This window comes from Pseudomyrmex gracilis, unplaced genomic scaffold, assembly GCF_002006095.1.
Source record: "Pseudomyrmex gracilis isolate BER0280 unplaced genomic scaffold, ASM200609v1 scaffold_38, whole genome shotgun sequence".
Lineage (NCBI taxonomy): Eukaryota > Metazoa > Arthropoda > Insecta > Hymenoptera > Formicidae > Pseudomyrmex > Pseudomyrmex gracilis.
Genome location: NW_018020622.1, coordinates 543,252 through 564,690, shown reverse-complemented (window position 1 = coordinate 564,690; position 21,439 = coordinate 543,252). Strand labels below are relative to the sequence as shown.

Sequence of the window (21,439 nt, the reverse complement as noted above, 5' to 3'; positions counted from 1 at the left end):
AACATATGTCAAAATTGTTGAGATCGGAAAATAGTCCGTATAACTGCATAATTACCGCAGATAGCACAAAAGAGAAAGTTCAATTGAAATAAAATTGTTTAATGCAAAAAATCTCTGGATGCTGAACCTTAGAAGTTCTTCTACCAAATAGAAATGCGTCTCGTGATTACGCATTGGAGCATTCACGTCGGAGATCGCGCACATGTAGAAACGGCGAGTGCGCACGTACCGGTTTCATAACGAGGATTACTTCATTCTCGTTCGTCCTTCGAAGAGTCATCGATTCTCTTAAGCTCCGCCTGATGCAGTTTAAAACGATCTTAATGTTTCTATCACATCACGCAAAACCGTGATAAGTTTATGTGCAGTTAAAAATTTATATTACAACAATTTCGCGTGTATACGAACGATCTAAAAACATATTTTCGATTGAATGCCACGCGTAGCAAAATACAATGCTCGGAAATAGGCAAATGGCCATGGCCGTACCGGAGGGATGAGAGGTGGTGAAATGAAACTAATGCAGATATAAATCAACATTATTCTGCATTAGAGTTTCTGTCGTAGGTACCTGGCTAGAGTTTACCAGAGAGGTAAACTGTGGCCACAGGTAGATATTCCACATTACGTGTATATACAAACGCCGCATACAGACACGTCGCCAAGTTTATGCACGTTTACACATTTTGCGTGTGTATCGGGTCGGGTGCAAGAGAATACAACCCCCCAAGTTCCGAGTTACTTACCTACTTGCCACTTAGATTCCCGACCACTGTCTACCAGACTCCTCGAGTAATTCACTGTCGAGCTTACAATGGCAGATTCAAATACAGACCCTTTGTAAGGAGTTCTTTATATATTTGTCAATTATGTATACACGTAGAAAACAATGCATGGGCAAAAGTTTATTTGTTTTTTAAAAAATGACAAACTGAAGAATAAGTTTTATTAAAGTAAAGTTTAATATATATACAGCAGTATATAAACATGCGAGGATGTCTGCATTACCTAGAAAATGAAAATTATACAAAGCGTAAACACGCTCGTCACATTTCTCAAGAAATTTTCTCGAGAGAAAATTCTTTTATATCGCTATTGAAGATGCGTACATTCCTTCTAATCATCTCATTTGCATCTGCAGATTAACATAATCTGTATCTCGAATATTTATTTGGAATTAGCCGCGGCTTGCTCGTAACTCATGCGGGAATTAGTTAAGCTCAAGGATTTGGGGCTTACCAATCTCCCACCCTCTTTCACGCTTACGTTTCCACCATCAGTACGCGTTCGCGTTATCACACAGTTTTTCTCATCACGTCATGCAAACTTTTTTTACCCTTTCGTCTGTCGTATGAAGGAAGTGCAATTAACAGTTTATTACATTCGTTTATATCTTAAAAAATTTTAGAGTAAATATATTTATTACTACTACACACACCCCAATGATTTTAGATTTTCAAGAAAAAAGAAAAACAAAGTTAATGAATATTTCGATACGATATGTACATACTCGAGATTATCTTATTAATTTTTTTAATTTCGAAAATGCACATTGAGTTTAGTTTGCAAAGCTCTGATACACATGCGTGCATTCACGCAAATTACATTCTTATAAGCACCGAGGAGCATAACACGCAGTGCGATGGAAGAAGACGCGAATAGCGGGGATGATGGATTTCCGTCAATTACGGAGGTAACATCGTATTGTTTTACCGTCGGACGGGTAACATTGATTAATCGCTACCGCGGCTGCCTTCTTAGTCTTCTTGCGGCGCATGAACCCGTATTATTTCTTAACTCGAATGCGCGTTATTAGCAAGCTGTGCATGTCAGAATACACATTTACCTAACACTGGTATGTATCTGCTCGATATAGGACACCGCTGCCTAGCGTGACGCCTAACATTACCTCGTCCAGATTTGCAAATCTCTTTATACGGTCTTTTACAAGCCAAATAAGCGTTTCATGCAACGTTACGAAAGGATCAAGAAAAAGACTCTTTGTCCTCCGATCTATTTTTACTCTTTACGGTGACAAAAAAATTGCTTAAAAATTTTGAATAAGTTTAGAAAGCTGAATATTCACGATGCTAAGAATAATCTTTCTCAATATCAAAAAAGTATGCGTGACAAGCGCAAAGGTCCTTACTTTTTTGCTTCTGAAACGGATGAAATCCTTGTAATTTCGGTGTCTATTTCGGCTTAAAACAAACGCCCGTTCATCAGTTGACTTGTTAAAGACAAACGCTCGGTATTCGGACAACCCATTCTAGAAGTGGCTGTCGGGATGCCAAGTGTTAATAAATATCGCCGTCGCCGTCAGTAAGAAGAGAGTCGAAATTGCCGACTCGCTTTGGAACGTGAAAGAACACGTCATCGGACGTAACGCGTGTGCAAGTGCGAAGCATTATCGAAAGATCATTCACATTTATCTCTCTGAATAACACCACTTAAATACTTCGTTTGACGCGTTGGGAAAAAAACATTTCTATACACGCAGCATTAAGTTTATAGATATTTGAATATTATTTACAGCCGTAGCACTAAAATTATGTCTAAAAGTGTGTTTACAATATCAATGGTAATTTCGGCGAAAACTTGCATTATAATAGTTTAATTGCGAGACGTTGCGTTGTGTGTCGTCGCAAGTATATTTCCATAACTTTGCATTTGCATACGTGTATTAATAATTCATCCTCGTTTGCCTGGATAACTGCTGAGAGAAGCCTGCTGCCTTATTAATAAGATACTCCGGATTAACATCAACTTTAGGTTAACTTAACATTGCATATACATGCAGCGCACAGCTCTTTAAACTAATACCCAAAATCTTGGAAACTTTGAGCGTGCGTACGTCTGAATTTTATAATTAAATACGAGAGTTGAAAAAAAAAGTGTTCGCTCTTTATAAACATACAAAACTTTATATAAAAAAGCAAATATATAAATATAAAAAAAAAATTAATAAAATGTGTGCGCGAGACGAATTATCTTATCAGAAACAGTTTCTGAAATATGAAAAAGGCTCCGGACGGAGTTAATGTGGCGCGCGACATTATTGCCAATTCTTGAGACGATGTGTGAGAACAAGAGGGAAAAATAAGAAATCCGACAAGGATAATGGGCGATAGCATTGAGGAGATATACAAAGGGAAAAAGGCGTATTTAAGGAATCGTAGTGACAATAGAACGACATAGTGGCCATATTACGGCTATTCATATATTAATGGACATGACGAACGAGATTCCAGCTTATTCTTGGCAGCGGCTTCGCGAGGTTATACCCGGAGTATCGAACGGGAGAGGCGAGGGGGTGGCTATGGTCCGCGAAGAGAGAGACGAGGGGTTGCATCCGAACAAGCAACAATATTAACGGGCGGGATGGTATGGGTTTTGTTGGCTCAACTGCATAGACCCGTAAGATCGGTAGAAGTCGGGCGAGGCTGTCTATGCCGCCTAGACTCTTTCGCGGTTGTCGGTATATATACCATCCCGAGCACGAATCAGGCTCGAACGACCAGAGCAAATATTTGGAGCCTCGCCACTAAAAACTCGGGACGAGCCAACAGACGAGTTGATTTGTTTCCCTACAACGCCGCTTTCCTCGCTTTCTTTTTTCGACTATCTCCAGCGCTACCTTCTCTCCCGCCTTCCGCTATACCTACCCCCTTCACTCTCTATCTCTCTCTCCCCTCATCCCCTCGATGCTTACATAGCCGAGAATATTCGAGCATCTATCTGAAAATGACTCCTATAACTCAAGTTAAGTATACGCGCGCCCTCATTTGCTGTTTATCGATGTAAACCTTTTTCATCGCGAAAAGTCCCCGACCCCGCCATTACATATTCATGCCGTTCTTATTCTTTATGACTATTTTACGTATGCGGTTGGCTTCGGGAAAAGCGTACGCACATAATTTTATTATATTTAATTATGCCTGGCATACATACACACGCACACACAAACAGCATAGAAGGGGATGAGGATTGCAACTTCTTTTAATCTAGACTGTCTCTAGCGCGTGGTAACCAACAAATATATATTTTTAAACCGGTAAATGTTTGTTTTCATCTTTTTTTTGCAATTATCAGCATTTTTATGTTTGCTAAAACGTTTATCACGACTGATTTACGATGTGATAAAAATTCGCTTCCCGTATTCGTTTTTTCTCATCTGAAATTCACTCGATTCACTCCCGTGAACGCACCCACCCCTTATGCCCGCAGAGTTTTTCTAACCCTGCGAGATGGAGTATGTACGTATTCTCTCGTCGGTGCTGAGTAAGCAGCTTTCTTATTCCGTGCAGTACGGGCATATGTTTTATGGAATGCAAATCTTGTCTACCTCGGGGCATCTCTTTTTCGTCTGTTATCGTCGGGGGGTGGCGCATTAGTCGGAACGATTACGTTTTTCTTTTCGTCTCGTTTAATGTTTTGATTTCAATTTACATACGCAAAAAAACCATAAGTTGTACAAATAAAAATGCTACTACATTCCGCGATAATTGCAAGAAACGGACAGGTGAAAACTATATGACAAGCGTACGTTCTCTCGAGTTATTTTATGTGAAGTGCCGTTGATAAACGGCAGGTCTAGCAGACGAGACATTTTACATGTATTAAGCAAACACGAGTTGACGTTGAAATTTATCGCAGCGATGCAATATAAGCTAACAATGAAATTTATTGACAAAAGTTATGACTTTGTAAATATGTTTCTCTCTCTCTCTCTTTCTCTCTCAATTTTTTTATGCGCGAAACTTTATAAGCCGCGAACGCGAACTAAAGCTGGCTCTCTAGTGCACGTCAGAGTCATTAAAGACCGACAAGCGGTATCTCTTCGTTTTTATCCCGCGTGAAATTAATTAGTTAATTAAGCATCGCGAGATGGCGTCCATCCAATTAAATCCGCTCACTCTGTCTACGAGTGCGCAGACGCGCGGCATCTCCGGGAGAGTGAGAGAGCTCTTCTCGCATTATACTGAGAAATTCTCTACCGTGGCACATCTCTCTCCTCGGCTCCTAACTCATTCCACTTTCTCCCCTGTTTCTCGCATTTTCATCTTCTCCGTTTAGCTGCTGCTTCTCGTGTATTATTGCAGCACTCTCACCTGTCTTCTTTACACTCGGTATTTTTCTTTTTTAGCACATCTATATCGTTGCCTAACAAAAGTTTTTTCAACTCGCATTTCAAAGATGCTCATAATGCGCAAAAATCTTGATTTTTGTGACAATTGCACGATAAAACTTGTTGTTTTTCTATACATTTGTTACAAACGTCATATTTAACACCTCGACTCTTCGATTTTCTTCTCTCTTATTTTAATCGATTAATCTCTCGACTCGTCTGTACATAGCATATGCATCGGTATTTGATTCACCGGTCAAGTCACTGATGAATGCGCGTTAATTAACATTTTTTAAATGTTTTTACGCGCAGGTGTCACAACACACACGCTCTCGTCACACACGCCTCCCATATTCGGAGAATTATTGCTACTCCAGGAAGGCACTTCGTACACGCCTCGTACTTGCCATCGTGACGCTCTTGCACGGAGAATGATCAATCGATCGTTCTTAATTGCCGCTTAACACTCACTCTGCAAAAATAAAAACATTTAACGACAAGAGAAATCACGCCGCACATCTCACACCTCAATTCTTCAGTGAACGCGGCACAAAAGCCGCGAATATAAAAAATCTGACATTTGATAATCGGACTGTAAATATTTTGTGTAAAGCGCGGGGTATGAATAAAATCACTCAAATTTATACGAAATGGTGTGTAAATTCGGACGCAAAGAAAAAAACAAACGCTGGACGAGAGAAGAGAATGAAGAGTATACGCGAGACGGAGGGGGGCGAGCAGGGGGTGATGGCAAAACGGCGGCGAGAGGATGAAAAGGGGGTGGACGGGGAGGGAGGGTTTGGGATGGCGGATCGGTGGAGCGATTTGTCCCGTCTGTTAATTAGTGAAAAAACGGACTATGAATCTCGAGCGATCGTATATTACCGCGAGCGTAATGGATGGGATTACAGCTGCTGTGTTAAATTAAACCGGCCGCCGGCCGCGGGTACGATACAGTACGTTATGTGGATATAGCTGCACACACCGAGCCGTGACACAAGGGGTTCTCTTCCTACGTGTATATGTATTATCCATGTACAGCAAGTACAGTTACCTATGGTGGCTTCCACTCACTCGCTCGCTCTCACACTCTCTCTCTTTTTCTCTCTCTCTCTCTCTCTTGTCTCACTCTCTTTGCGCTGACTCGTTGAGCAGCACGAGTGTCCTTCTCTCCGCGAAACGTAGTACATTACACATAATCGTGTCCAGCAACATGTCGGTCGTGACTCTTTTCGCGGTTTAAACAACGCGGCGAACATAACTGCGAAACGCGAGCAAACAGGCGTGTGCAACGCGCAATTTCTCCGCGAGTCATAATTTTATGTTTCAATTAAGATTGGCGTCGCGCGCACGCTCTCTTTCTCTCCTTCTCTTTTATAGACGTTTATTCAGATTAAATCTCGCATTTAAGTAAATATCGCGCGTTACACATTGAGTCAAGGCTCATTTTTTTTGAATGTTTATGAGGCGTTTATTATCTTCCGCTGTGTCTCTTTTTTTTTTTCCTGAGTCGAATTCAAGTGCTTCCGGATAAATCTGATATACGCCCCGTAATTGCGGCACATGCGTATCGGCCGTTATTCACTCCGAAGCGAGGTGAAAGATGTGGATGGAAAATGGCGATAAAACAAGTCGAATGAATGGTCGTGGCAATCTTTCGTGTAATTATTGCGCAATATGAGGGTCGAATCGCGCTTCTGTTTTGTCTTACCTTATAATTTAAGTAATCTGTCCTATAATTAATTTATTGCGCGAGTAATTTGCGTAATTTTACGTTGTCAGACGGATAATTTTACTTCTCTCTCTTTCTCTCTTTCACTTTCTTTCTTATTTTCGCCGAGTGCCCGAATAAGAAAATCAACGATACGGCAATTTTTGACCGGTAACTCACGACGACAGCTAATGGATCGATTTTTCTTATCGCGATAATACAATTAGGAGATAACGCCGACTTGAAACGGAAGGACAAATCCCTTTTATCTATACTCGGAAAAAGTGGAAGTATTTCCTTCTTTTTCCGAGTACATATGTATATGTGCGCGCGCGCGCATATAAGTGTATGTCTCTGCACACGTGTGCGAGAGAAGAAGGGCGCTCGGGAAAGGGAACCTGGGAAAAGAAGAGAGAGCCCATAGAGGCAAGGAGAGATAGATTACTCCGCCATTCTTGCAATTTCCCTGTCGTATCGAGGCTCGTAAATTCCCAGTGAAATATGCGAAGGGGCGCCTGGTGCGGGCAGCACGCTGCTGCTCTGCCCTGCTCTTTCTCTCTCTCTCTCTCTCTCTCCACTCACCCACACACTTGTCCACCACCCTCCTCCACCACCGCCCTTTACTCCCTCGATAGGGGCTGCTGTAGCAAGGGGTTTGTCTCTGCCGGGGTATGGTCGGCAGCGCTTCAACGTATCGCGGCGGGGTGCGAAATACCCGGAATTAGCCTTATCTGTTCCATCATCTTCGCGCATTCCCGAAGTTTTGCTCGACTCGCAAAAGAAGCGCAGCATCACCGGAAGAAAACAAAACTATAACGTCGCGAGAAGAAAACCAACAAATTTCAATCGTTATATTTTATTCTTATCCGACAATTTATCTGCGCGACGATAGTTCTGTATCGTAACACTTTCTATTAGAACGTGCTAATATTTTATGTGAGAAAATACAACGGATTACTTATAATTTTATTATAGTATATAATTTTATAACATGAAAAAAAAAGCGTATTGATGCTTCATAATATTTAAACTCGCTTCAAACATTTTTTCTGTGTTGCTGAGCTATAATATCGATATCTAAATCGGAGGGTAGTTGAATAGCTTTTAGATACAAGGAAGAGGTGTTTGTCAAGACTGAAGATAAAGGGAAAGTCTGCGGTTACAGATAAGGGTAAAAGAAATAGATGGAACAACGCGAAAAGATAAAAATAGTAAAGACACATACTCCTTTACGTCGGGACGAAGAAGAGAAAAAAAAAAGGAAAAGAAGAAGAGAAGTGAAAGAGAAGACAAAGAGAAGCTTATATCACCGCAGACGCCAGGACTGCAATTCGACCCCTATATTTAATTTCGCTACTTTGGGGAGCTTGTGGATGGAATAGGTGGTAGAAACGATAGAAGGAGGAGAGGAGGAATCGTCGTTTAATCTAACCGCGCGATTCTATCGCCCTGAAATTTATCATTCGATAAATTGCATCCCCCACGTAATACATTGAGGACTTTCTAACTGTTGTCAATACCTCCAGAAAGTTTCTTTATCAGTTATACGCGCCACAATGTTTCTTATAAATAAAGTGCGCTAGAAGTTTTGTTATTGCAAATAAAGTGATAAGAAAAAAAAACAAACGGTTATAAATAATTATCGCATAGAATAAAGCAAGAAATTTTTATATCGGCGCTTATACATTTTATCAAAATGTATTTGCCCGTCGATTCTTGCATGTTATTTCGATTTTTAGAAGCGTAATTTGACAAACAGACGTGGTTAATTCTTGCGAATAAATATTTTACGGAGTGTGTTTCTCAAAACTATAAATTCAATGTTTTATATTTGTTTCGCATGTGCTCTGAATACGAATTAAAGAGAGAATATTAGCGCTATTTGATGTTTTGCATTTTGGATTGTTGGCTTCAACACTCGGGAAATACGTAATCGCGCGACATCTTGAAGATCGCGCGCCGTTGTTTTGTGGATGGGCAACAGGGTAATTGCTGCTTTATGAATCGTATTCTACCCCTCTTCGCGCCGCGCTTCTATGGCAGCTACAGTTATTTCCGTGTAATTCCCACACCCTGCTTTGCTCTTAACTTAATGTTGTTTCCCTCACTCCATTAAAAGCCACGCCACTCGGCTCGTTTCACTTCCCACACTGCGGTTGTGGCCTTGCGGTCGCACTTGGCTGTATACCCTCCTCACTCTTTCGAGAGTGTACAGACAGTCGCGTTCCATTACCCTTTTGGCCGGCCAATTCTTACCTGATATTCTTAAGCCGTTATTGTAAAGGACGTTGAATTAATTCGTGTATTTCTCGTGCGAAATAGTAATACCGAGAATTCCTTTATTAATATTCGGAAGCCGATGACATGTGCGTGCGTATGTGTATTAATCATTTTTTAATCATTTTATATGTAGAAACTTTTTTATTTTTCGCAAAAATGCATTAAACTAAATGGAATAATTCTAGTATGCGTATTTTTTTTTTTTTTTTTTTTTTATTTGCTGTCAGATGCACTAGCTAAGATTAGTTATCGGTTGTGTCGTAAAATACGCGCTTCAATCACTCACTACGTTTCACGTATTGCTCAACCTGTCGACGCAAAACGGAGAGACAATCTGAATTCTCCCAGATCTAGTTTAGAAGTGATGACAGTTATGGATTTCGCCATCGTAGCGCCGTGCCAACCGATGATGTCGTTTGTCATCCCCTCTTTGCCGCGCGACTCCCCCACAAACGTTAGTGACAGCAACCCTCAAAAGCGGATAATCCCAATATAAACGTGAATACATACATATATATATATATACACATATATATGTATATAAGAATAAAAGCAATTAAAATATCAACTCGCGTTTTTTACGTAATTCTTAATATTCTTATCTAATACGTTTTATAATTTAATTATACTTATTTGATATATAATACAAAATAAATAAATTTAACGGATGCTTGGAGAAAGTATGAATATTTTAATTTAACGTAGCTAGTAAATTATTAACTATTAGTCAATTAACTGCTACTTAAATGTCTGTAATACCTGTAATATATATTTTTTGATAGCGATTGTTAACAATATCTATAAATTACTGACCAGATGTAATAAGTAATATATCTTTAAATTTGTTGCTTGATTCATATCGAAAAAATTTGATCTCTATGTTGGATTTTTAGCCGATTTATATCCACTATTTATATCTTAGATTTTCAGACAATTAATTATTCATTCATATAATTTATAAACCTTCGAATTAATGTTCTGTAACAGTTTTGAAAAGTTCTTTTATACAAACTGTGTGTTGTGTGTGTCACATATGTTTGCATCATTTTGACAGACAAATTCTATATATCATGTTATACTATGAAGGAAGCAGCGTTAGCATACAAATACCATTAATTTTCCCAAAGATATTTACTGGCCCGTAAAAAAAGTATCTCTAAAAAATTGATAAAAATAGAAATTATGCCACACGTCGCTCGAATACTTATGAACCATAAGGTCACACCCTACGAACTATTGTTACACAGACTCCATAGCCATCACGCAACCATAATTTAAAAGGCGGGTTGGGTTGAAATACCGCCCTATTGGTAAAATGCAACACTTCCAAACACAGTTATATACACAGTGCAAGACTATGAATTTGTGCGTGTAATTGTATACGCACGGAAAAGTTTTATTTATTTATTTTTGTTTTCTATCAAAAACATTCTAAACAGAGAAAATTCATATATTAATATTATTAAAGAACACATCTGCGATGCGATAGAACATTTAGTAAATAATAATAAACAAAATTCGGATATTTGACGAAAGGATCCAATTACACGTGTGTAATATTTGGGAAAAATTCAAGAGATGCACATAAATAAATACAGGAATGTTGCACTTCAAGTTTCACGCATTGTATTGCAACGCGAAGTGCAGCTATGCCAGGAAAATGTAGACAAGAATTTACGATTGCGCGCGCGTACGATCGTCGGTATCATGGTTTAACTGTAAACTTTGTTCACAAGTTACAAGCGAACAAAGGATAATCATTTGTGCAAACAGAGCGTTTTACCGGTTTAAAAAAGATTTATTTATGCAATACACACACTTCCATCTTATATTTGTATATTTAAAATAATCCAATTAATATATAAATTATACAAATACTATAATGAGCAAACGCGCGCTTTTGATTTTGCAATGCTCACGAAAATTATTTTTGGAAATGTTTTACTGAGGTGTGCGCGGTAAATATGTTCATAAATTACGAATATCGCTAGCCGACACAGAACTCGACAGGCTTAATTAAGACTTTCGCCGTTTAAACTCCATAATTAGGGGTAGGGAGTAATAGCAAGACGAGCAAGAGGTGCACGCATTGATGACACGTCGGAGTAGGAAGCTCCCCCAAAATTCGCTCTTCACAAGCCCCACCTCAAACTCTCCTATCCCTCTAGCCCGTCCCCCTTTTACCCCCGTCACAAAATCCCGTCGTACCGCACAGGCAGGGTAGACCAGATCCCTAGAAACGCTCGGTCCACCATAGTAAATCAGACAGTCGCAGGCGGTCCTTCTGATCTATCCGCGGCGGAGGTGCTGCGAGTCGCATCAAACTTGGCCCGTCCTACTCTCTCCATCTTGAAAGTAGTGAAATAACTCCTCTAAGTAACTCTATCTAGCTCGTAGAATCGCTTATGGCTCATAAACGCCTCGTAACTTAGCGCGGTGGCACGCGCCCCTCGAGAAATACTGCCGTACAGTTTCCGTCCACGGTGCTCCGAGAGAGGAGACGACTTCGTCTTGAAGCGGCGCGAAAGTGAATTAGTTTGATTGACGATATACCCAGCCGCGGAACAAGTCTTCGTTTCTCGACGCGATTATTCACTGCCATGGAGGGCTTTCTTGTCAGATGGAAAAATTACAGGTAATTTGGCAATGTTTATCTTTACTTTTTAGCAACATTATTAAATCTCATAAGTTTGCGAGATGTTTACATACCATTACGCAATTGTAATCAAAAAAGTAAATAATCACTTTTGTCAATAACACGCTTAACGCGGCGCACGACGATAAATGAAACGAAAAATATCGATTTTCGTGACAACGAACAACAAACCGTAACTTCAGATATCTCGATAACGCGGCTCGTGAAAGTTCCAAACATAATTTACGAAGTCAATTTACAACGGATTAATTAAAAACATTGATAATACCCCGACTTTAATTAATCACGTTCACGGCGCGAGCGGCGGTAACAAATGACACCGAAATTAATTAAAATTAATGAAGCATAAACGGAAGTAGCGATAACATGACGAATCGGTAGCAACTATTGGTGGTAGCTTCGTCGGCGTGCTGGCGTCGCGTCGTAGCGCGCGCGCACACACATACGACACACATCGAAGAACGTTATCCAAAACTAAATCTTCCGCTATTGACAAAACGCTATGGCGTCTCTCGTCTGGCGCGGGCCAACGTGCGCTAAACAAACGTCCAATTTTCGGGCCGGCGCTGCCGTCGGCTGCAATTTAAACTAAAACGAAAATGCATTATTCCCCGGCAAAAGCGACGTGATTGCCGCGCGCGCGCGCACGCACACACACGCACACACACACACACACGTTCCGGGTTAAATCGACGAAAATAGTGAAACGCCGCGCGCGCGAATAGTTCGCACCTACATTTACGCATACCGACGCGGAATCGCGGATGTACGCGTAGAGACGATACGCGTCCTGAGTTTACATCGTTGATGTATGTTCTCGGCGGCGATCGATCTCTCTCACACGAACTGCTAATTGTGCGGCGTCATAACTCTCCGCGTGTGTCTCATCCCCTGTCTGTGCCACCCTCCCGCACCCCGTTCGCCGTCGCGTCGCGCGAGCCAGCTCACTCATCTCCACTCTGTACAAGCGCGTTAGAAATACGTGCGCGTTCGCCCCGGCAGTGACAGACGAGTATGCACTATCGCGGGCACTGTTTACCCGCGAGATGTTTCGGACTTTTCATTTTTTTTTTCCATCGGAGATCTCCCGCCTATGGCTCTTAATTTCAGATCGCTGCTAATTTGCGCGCATTTGAAATTGTTTCTCCTTTGAGATAACAAAACTATTTCGAGATACATTTTCATTGTATTTAGATATATATTGCAAAATAAAAGTAATAAATTTGTCCGCAAGTTAGTGTAAATAATAATAATAATAAGTCTTTATATTTTTGCAAATTATTTATGTATTTATACGCGACGCGTCATATGGATTTTAAATAACATATCTCAAGCACTGTTAGTCGCGGAAAATTGTGCGATCCGTCCCGTTCGATCAACTTGATTAAATATCTTGTTCTCGCGAATATGAAGCACGCGATGATGACAAAGGACATGCGAAAGCACGTGGGCGCATTATATAGTGACGTTGTTTACGATGGTTCGCCAGTCTTTCGGACCATTGCCGATTAGCGGCCGGCCCATTTCACTTCATCATGCGCGAGCCAGCAACGGAATCCGTTGCACGAGCGGATGTTCCGTGAATTGCGGTTGTTTAATCGTTCGTCTATTCATCGAATTTTCGGGATTTGCTTGTTAATAGATTATATATTTACGTGGGATGGTGTAAGCATACAATTCTGTAATCTTGTCGAAGTCACTGTATCTTCGCACTGCTGCGTATATATTAAGTCGAGCGAGATATATCTCTCATGCGATTCTTTATTATATATTATAAATCTTTCTCTCTTGAGAGACAAAAAGAAAACGTATAAATCAAGTGTCATTATTCTCATACTCCTTCTTTATGATGCTTCTTTAGTAAAAGCAGTGAATGAAGCGCTAGACGCGGTCGCGTTTAAAGAGCAGCATAGAGAGAATTGCTGTAGTAGCGCTAATGTCACCCCAACGTTGAGATAAGAAGCTCAGGCAACCTCCCCCACTCCCTTCTGCTTTTCTTCCACCCCACGCTGAGGCACATGGTGTGAGTTATGAGGCCGATTTTTATTATTCGCGTACCTCCACCATCTCCTCCTTCTTCTCTCGGTCTTACAGCCACCCAGCTCGCTTTTTCCTATCTGCGAGTGCTCATAGGCGCCGGCTGCGCAACCGGCGGAAACTTTCTCGGCGACAAGAAAGGGGTGGGGCCGGGCATCACAGCGAAGTTGCGTTATAAGACAGACGCGCGAAAAATCGAAAGAAAAATGCAACTTCTTTTTGCAGCCGGCAAGTCATAACGCGATAAATATTCGTCCGCTGGCAAAAATAAAGATAGGATGTATATATGTATAGATGAAACAGAGAAAGAGAGAGAGAGAGAAAAAAGAAACAAAAAATTTCTGTCGAAAACATTTTCGGTCACATATTTATTATGCAATCTTTGACATTTAAATAATTTGATTGTTAATAAATGTGTAATTTGTGAACTTCCTAAGAGAGAGAGAAGCAAAAAAGAAAACAACACAAGAAGTTTTATGACTGCGTGTTTTTTTTTTTTTTTTTGCAGTTAATTTGAACGACAGTCTTATATGCTTTATGCACATAAAACAATTCAATATATAATTTTGCAGTAAATCATCAGATTACATCTATACTATGTACGTCGATAATGGAATCCGTAGCAGCGTAGCCTGCGGACGTTTCAGTTTCTTTCATCTAGATTCGCTTCTTGTTCGCCGTCATTAGCAAGGGACTGATTGATCGTAAATCGAGATATTCCTTGATTGCTTCATAAGAATTACAGAGTAAGCCGAAACTTATGTATATATATGTAAAACTTTAATGCAAATCTATTGCAAATATATGCAACTAGAAAACTTTAGTGAAGGACACTTGCTTGTAAAATTTAAAAAAAAAGACATGTTTGTTCTTTAAAAAATAACGTTAATTTAAAAAATCTTTCTCCTTCTTGATAAAGCTAGTTTTGCAAAACTGAAATCGCACGTTTAACTCGTGAGTTACCATCATGATGTAACGCTAAGCTCTAAGTAAATCCTCTCGTATATCTGTCACTGGTAAGAAAAAAAACTGCAGCGTATCGATGGCCATTCCACAGAGGAATGGGCGGAGTGAATCTCCGTGCGTTTTCGTAGCCCGACGGACCGCATTCTTCCTGGTGACTTTAGGCATTGTTCCTTCTGAATCTCCCTCTAGTCTCTCTTTCCCTTTTTCGATCCCTCTTAGGTCCCACGTCATCCTACCACTTGGCGTCCACCTAACCGGGGACCGCTTATAACAAGCTGAACGTTGGAGTTTTTGCCCGATGCCTTTTTTTTTCCTCTTCGTCTTTTTGTGTCCGGTACCTCCGGTACAGACAAAAAACGTCACCCGGGCCAATTTATGGCCTCGCAGATGACCGACTGTTGTCCACATCCACTTATGACTACGTACTTGCCCGACCTTGGACCAATGGTCACGATTCCTTTGAAATTGAGTTAAAAGCACGCAAGCAAGATTCATGTAATTTTTTTAAATTAAAGTTAGTAACATTCTCGCTATACATAGTTATTTGTTAAATAAAAATATAATGTTTCGCTCACAATTTATGTCGCTCGTAAATGACCTATATTTAATATATTTTAAATATATATTTTTTTTATTTAAAGCACGAATGCGTAGTCATGTCCGACACATGCCCGACAAAATCCAAACACTGTACAAGTTTATAGCTTTAGTTTAACTAAATCAACTGTTCTTTTGACTCCTTATGTATGATCCTATGTAATTGTATGTGCAAAAAAAAGATACAAATTTATGTGAAGCATCTTAAATTGTGAGTTGTTTCTGTCCTAAATTAGCTACAGTGGAAAAAGACTGGAACTAACTGAAGAATGTTTTTTTTTGAGACCTTTGTTCGGTTTTTTTTTTATTCCAGGATACGTTCGACTTTCAACACATGAAAACACTTCTGAATTACCCGCGGTTTTACACCCTGTAATAAAGTCTGAACACAATGTTCTTCTTTCAAATGTGTTTCTCAAACGTATATCACAAAAAAGAACTTCACGTAAAGATATTGAAAAAATGTGCACTTGCATAAGCGCGGTTTTGAAAGACACTTTTTACCAAAATATATTGAAATTATTTGTTTTTCATGCGCATAAAATTAATTTTACACATTTCGTTTTTGTTTTATTACAGTGTGTAAACTGGTTCGGTCGGCGTAACAATATAATTTTCTCACGCGTGCGGAAACATGTTTGATACAAGTTCTGTAATAGTCGTTCAAGCATGCACACAGCACTTACAATTAGTCGTAAAAGTTCGTGTTCCCCCTAATAATGGATTTGCTCACGAAGAACAAATTAGCGGAACGATATATCTTTCTGGCGCCCTTTGCGAATGCGTGTGTTCTTATACACGTAAACGATTGCTCGATATTTAATCCGCGCTGCATACACGCTACCGAGGGATGTGTCTACTACTCGTGATTTCCATACAAACGAGAAAAAAGTACATCGCGCATTTAATTATGCTCAAGTGTATAAGTGTATACATACGTGCATTCTAGAAAATTCTTATTTCATAAAAAATATGGTAAACTTTGAGTCGCACATGTAAACTATTCTTAATCGTCTCTTCTTCTTGGTTAAAAATCATTCGTTTCGCACATAAATAATGTGAAACATAAAAATACTTCGATTATTTCATCATTCTTATCTTCAATTTGCAAATATAGAAATACTCGATTTTTCGTCGACGAATCTGTTTCTATAAATTATAAAGCTTCTTCTTTCAAACAATAATTTGGCGTAAGTAAGTGCTGGCGCGTCACTGATCCGCGGATAATCAGATCAACGACAACGACGAGAAAATTACAACGCGCGCGAGTGAGCGGAAGCGAGACAAACGGCATACGGTAGAAAGGAGTGTGAGCAACGTACACGCGCCCGCGGATTAAAGAGTTATTTGATTCTCGGAGGCGGCCATAATTCTCCTGGGCTATTCCCGTCCTGCGCGCGCGCGCGCGCGCGTTCACTCGCTCGCTCGCTCACTCGCCCACTGGAATATTTTAACATCAGGGGGTGGGTGGCAAGCCCGGCTGATTCTCTGTGCCTGGATGAGTTTAGGTTGGGACACGAGACACATGTACCAACGCACACATGTACACAGAATAGAATGTAGGAGGGTTGGTTGGGTGAGAGTTGCGGGTCCGCAACTCCACGCAGCTGACAGCTGTTTCCTCGGTGGGCCGACCAGGCCGGTGGGGAGGATTCAGCCTAGTCGCGCCCCTTCTATAATGGCTCCCTTTTCTTCCTTCCCCTACCTACAACAGCATGGCTGGCGCGACCATCTCTTTCTCTCTCTCTAGATCCAGTTACGTCACATTCACTCCGTCCGCCGCTCCTTCTCTAGAACTACCGATGACGTTTAAAGCCCGTGACGTAGGAAGCGTGGCGTCATCGCCGAGATAGAGCAGTCGTCGATAGAACGTCGACCGCTAGAGGCGCGCTGGTCGTGACACAAAACCATTTATTCCACAATGTGATTTGCATGTTTGTACAGAACGTAAAAGATGAATTAGTAGCTTTGATGTATCAATGAGTGGGAACGATGGTTATCGTAGACAATAAAATAATAAGTAGTTTTACTTTGCGCAATTATTTTTTGGTTTTTCAAGAGAAAGATTTGACAAGCAACAACACAATTGATTTATATCTCAACTCGAATTGATCAATAAGTTATCGTTATCGAAACCTGTCGCAATAATAACACATACATTTGTCTCTTCAACTAAAGTAGATCCTAATGTGTACAATTTGTCGTGGATTATTGCAAGGGTTGTACACAATAAAAATATGTCTATAGTGGCCTTGTTCACCGCTACCAAGGTCGACCGTATGTGTGTCGATGTCCCGCATATAGCCGATTGAACACGAGAACGGAAAGGGAAAGGATCGGGATAGGGTATAGAATGACGACTCAGATAACACGCTGAATACTTTCACCACGTGAACGGTGGCAGGCATCGTCAACGATAGGCAGCAATCGTAAAACAAGCGTTTTACGAGGCTCAGCCACAGAAGAGGGGAAACCGCCGCTACAGCGCCGAACGTTGAGTGGGGCTCTCACGGTTTACGAGCGCATAACAGACGCGTTTATGGCCGCGATCACATAGCCTGTGCATACCTACGGCTATATAAACGGGTCCCATAACCCAGTACGGAGTAAACAAATCGTAAAGCTCGGTTTCGGATTTACTGACCTGCCGCAATGCACGGAAAGCGATACGGAGAGCCCAGCCAGCCGGCAGTGATAACCGAGCCACTTCCCCTCTTCGGTTCTCTGGCTGAGTAAGAGGGGAACTGTCATGCTGATGGCATGCGATCGAGATATCGCAACAAGCATGCGCGCAAAAGGGTTACGAGCTCGTAATTGTGACAAATGAAGTAGATAATAGCTTGAGATAAACTGTATTAGGACATTGACTGAAAAGGCAGATTTGGTTTATGCGTCAGCTCACGCCTAACGTTTTCTATCAGCGCACTTTTGATGATTTTATACATGAAAACAATTTACAACAATTTATAATGTGTTTACAAATTAAATTATATTCAAGTAATTAACATCTAATAACTTACTAATGATCTAACAATTTATTAATAATTTTTTTAATGAATACACTCTCATGATCAATTGGTTTCGATATGCGCGCGCACGTGTCCTTTATGTCTGTTTGGCATTTGCGTAAATCGTACGTTCACGTTCAAATTTATTTTTGACTAAAAAAAATTCAAACTTGACCTTTACTGAAAAAAATATGAAATTTTGTATACATCCGCATTCCGCGTTTTTTTTTACAACTGTAGCAATTCATAATTTTAAGTTATGAAATAATGATACATGAAGTAATTTGATTTGTGTAACTAAATGTATAACTTAAGTTGTCAAAACATGTAAAACGCCAAGCTGTAGTTTATATTCTATTGTATTCTGTTTTCATACAAATGCCAATAGATGTCGACACTACTTTATGAATCATCAAATAACGACACTCAGAGCACGCATACATACCCACATCTGATCTCATAGTTAAAATGTATGAAGTACTTATTTCTGCATTTTTTTATTGTTTTATTTGTTATGTTGCTTTTGTGAAGAAGAAGAAAAATACAAAAGATAGTTTTTATTACAAGTATTGATACAAAAAAAAGAGATGTTATGATTCTCAAATGTCATTGTCACTCTCTCTATTTGAGAAACGTTTACATTTTATTAGTTTTTATTAATAAAAGATATGAATGGTTTTGTAACATTGTATTATACTAAAAGAAATTTCAACTCCGTGGAGCGGAAACACGGCCGAAGCTCTTGCGTACCCGTACAGAGCCGCGGAGGTGATTTATTCGAGTTAATTCCAATTCCATTGGAGCCGCGAGGGCAGTCGGGAGGGAGGGAGGGAGGAGCAGAGAGGAGGCAGCCTGTGGGGTGGAGGGTGGATATTCTTATGCAATTTGCCAGAAAGGTTCAAGAACCTGGGAGATCCCGCAATTTATCTTGCCTTATGTTACGCCGAGCCAAGGCAACGGAAGATAGATAGCGTCACTGCTTCCAACCCCCTCTTGCGTCCCACACCGCACCACCACGGGTCAACCACCCAAACCCCGTACAGACCCCTGCGACCCTTCCCCCAGCCAATGAGGGACGACCGCGGTGGCCATCTTGGATGGAGAGTTATTGAACGAAAAAGATGAGTAAGAAACTTGTTATGGGGGTGCGTTCTCTCCGCGCCGTTGGGACTTGGACGAAAGAAGGCGGAGGAAGGGGCAGACGGAGCTTGGAAGCTGCGGAGGGGTAGCTACAAGGGATTGTTGGCGCTATATTGATCAATTGCTTCACCGTGCTTCGCGCTACTTTCGTGATATAAAGTACACACAATACCCTTAGAGGCGCGATACCCGCTGCGAAGCTGAGTGCGACTAATTACATGACTATTATGTTTTCTCAAACACAATATGTTTACTTTTATGTTTACTATTTGATATTAATATGGCTCCGCTTGCATTTTAAGTAAACATATACACACATCAAACATTAAAACATTTAATTATAACAATATTAATCATATTCTGTTTAGTAAGATTATTTTTTGCGACATTTTAACAATACATATATATGTTTAAAGTAATTCTTTTTAAAAGAAGAATTTGTTTTAAAATTTTACTTGAAATTACATAATATTTATTTTTTTAATTGTATATTGTATATTAGTTATATTATACAGTTATAGTTATATTATACAGTAATATTAATTTGTAAATTCTTGTTTATGTATAATTACGGAGTAACAGGTTATAAATTATAAATTATATAATTACTGTGAATAATAATCTGTCGATCATATCATATGTTGTTTTCCTGTTCGACAAATCACTTCCGCTTAAGGATTTTTATCCGTGAGCGTGAAACAATACTCTCACGTCAATGGGCGTGTGGAAGTAGCTGCAGGGCATGGGTGGTCCGATGGTTGCATTTCATGAATGCTTCACGCGTTCTCAGTTTATGGGCACGTGCGCGTCAGGCGTCTCTCTCTCTCTCCCTCTTCCTCTCTCTCTTTCGCGTACCTAAATTTCACCTTGAGGCTTTAACAAATCGCCTAACCCTGATCGGCTAGCCGGGAGGTAACTGCATTACTTCACGCATGCACGGTGACTGATCGTGAGTGACTTGACAATGTGGCAATTAAGTTGACGAGTTGTGACACGCATTGATAAATATTGAGTGCACACTTTATCATGTAAACACATTTATATTTATACAATGTAGTGTGAAGCAATATTTTATAAAACTATTTAATATATGATTTACGTAAATATATGCAAATATATTTACATAAATATACAATACATCTAAATTATACTTTTCTTAATATTAGTACGTGAAAAATATCTTATTCTTATTTGAAAAGATTTTATGAAAAATTTTGTAAGAAAGTTTATCACACATGTGAATACAAAAGATGTGTGTTTTAAAAATATCAGGGATATCTTCTTGACACGTAGTTTTTATACCAAATACATAAAAATGTTTTATAAGTTCAAAACTTTATAATTTAAAATATTTCAAGGTTTTTGCGGACTACTTGTAACTTGAAAGTGTCATTTTTTGAAGATTACTTTTTTACCGACTTATCAGCTTTTGATCAGACCCGCATTTTTATATCGACAGTGTTCATCAGTTCGTTGTAGGATGGCGCTGTTGGCGCTAAGTGTGCGACGCGCCATCTATGGGTTTATACTAAAAACTTCTTACGGGACCCACGTGCGTTGTAACCTACCAGGCGGCGCAACGCGCTCGTCAATGTCCAAGAGGGGGTTCCCCACTGTCTTTCCTTTGTGAGTGGTGCGGATAGTGGGGAGGATGTTACCCATACCGTGCCCGCAACGGCGCAGAATCCCATCGATCATTCGTACCGTTTCCCCGTGTTTCACGCCGCCGTGTATTGCGCGGCGTAGAGAGAGAGAGGAGTCAGCCACCGGTGCCCCTCCGACCCCGTGCAACCACCACTTTGCCTCTGACACGTCCACCCATCTCACCCCACTGCGCGCATATTCCCCCTTCCTGCACGACGTGCTGAGTCCGTGACGGTTCGGCGGGCAATGCCGGCCGACCATCACGAGGCCTT

At 40.4% G+C, this 21,439-nt stretch overlaps 1 protein-coding gene across 6 annotated transcripts in view; it reads left to right on the top strand.

The window, feature by feature from the left end:
- Positions 1–21,439, top strand: part of LOC109852858 (homeotic protein antennapedia) — a 147,865-nt gene that overhangs the window by 61,671 nt on the left and 64,755 nt on the right. Inside the window, exon 1 of one of the 6 annotated variants that reach the window (XM_020424410.1) lies at positions 11,548–11,754. The exons of the other annotated variants lie outside the window; for them this stretch is intronic. The gene's annotated coding sequence lies outside the window, so the exon portion shown is untranslated. Of the gene's footprint in view, positions 1–11,547; positions 11,755–21,439 lie in introns of those variants that run through there. 6 annotated transcript variants of the gene reach the window in all.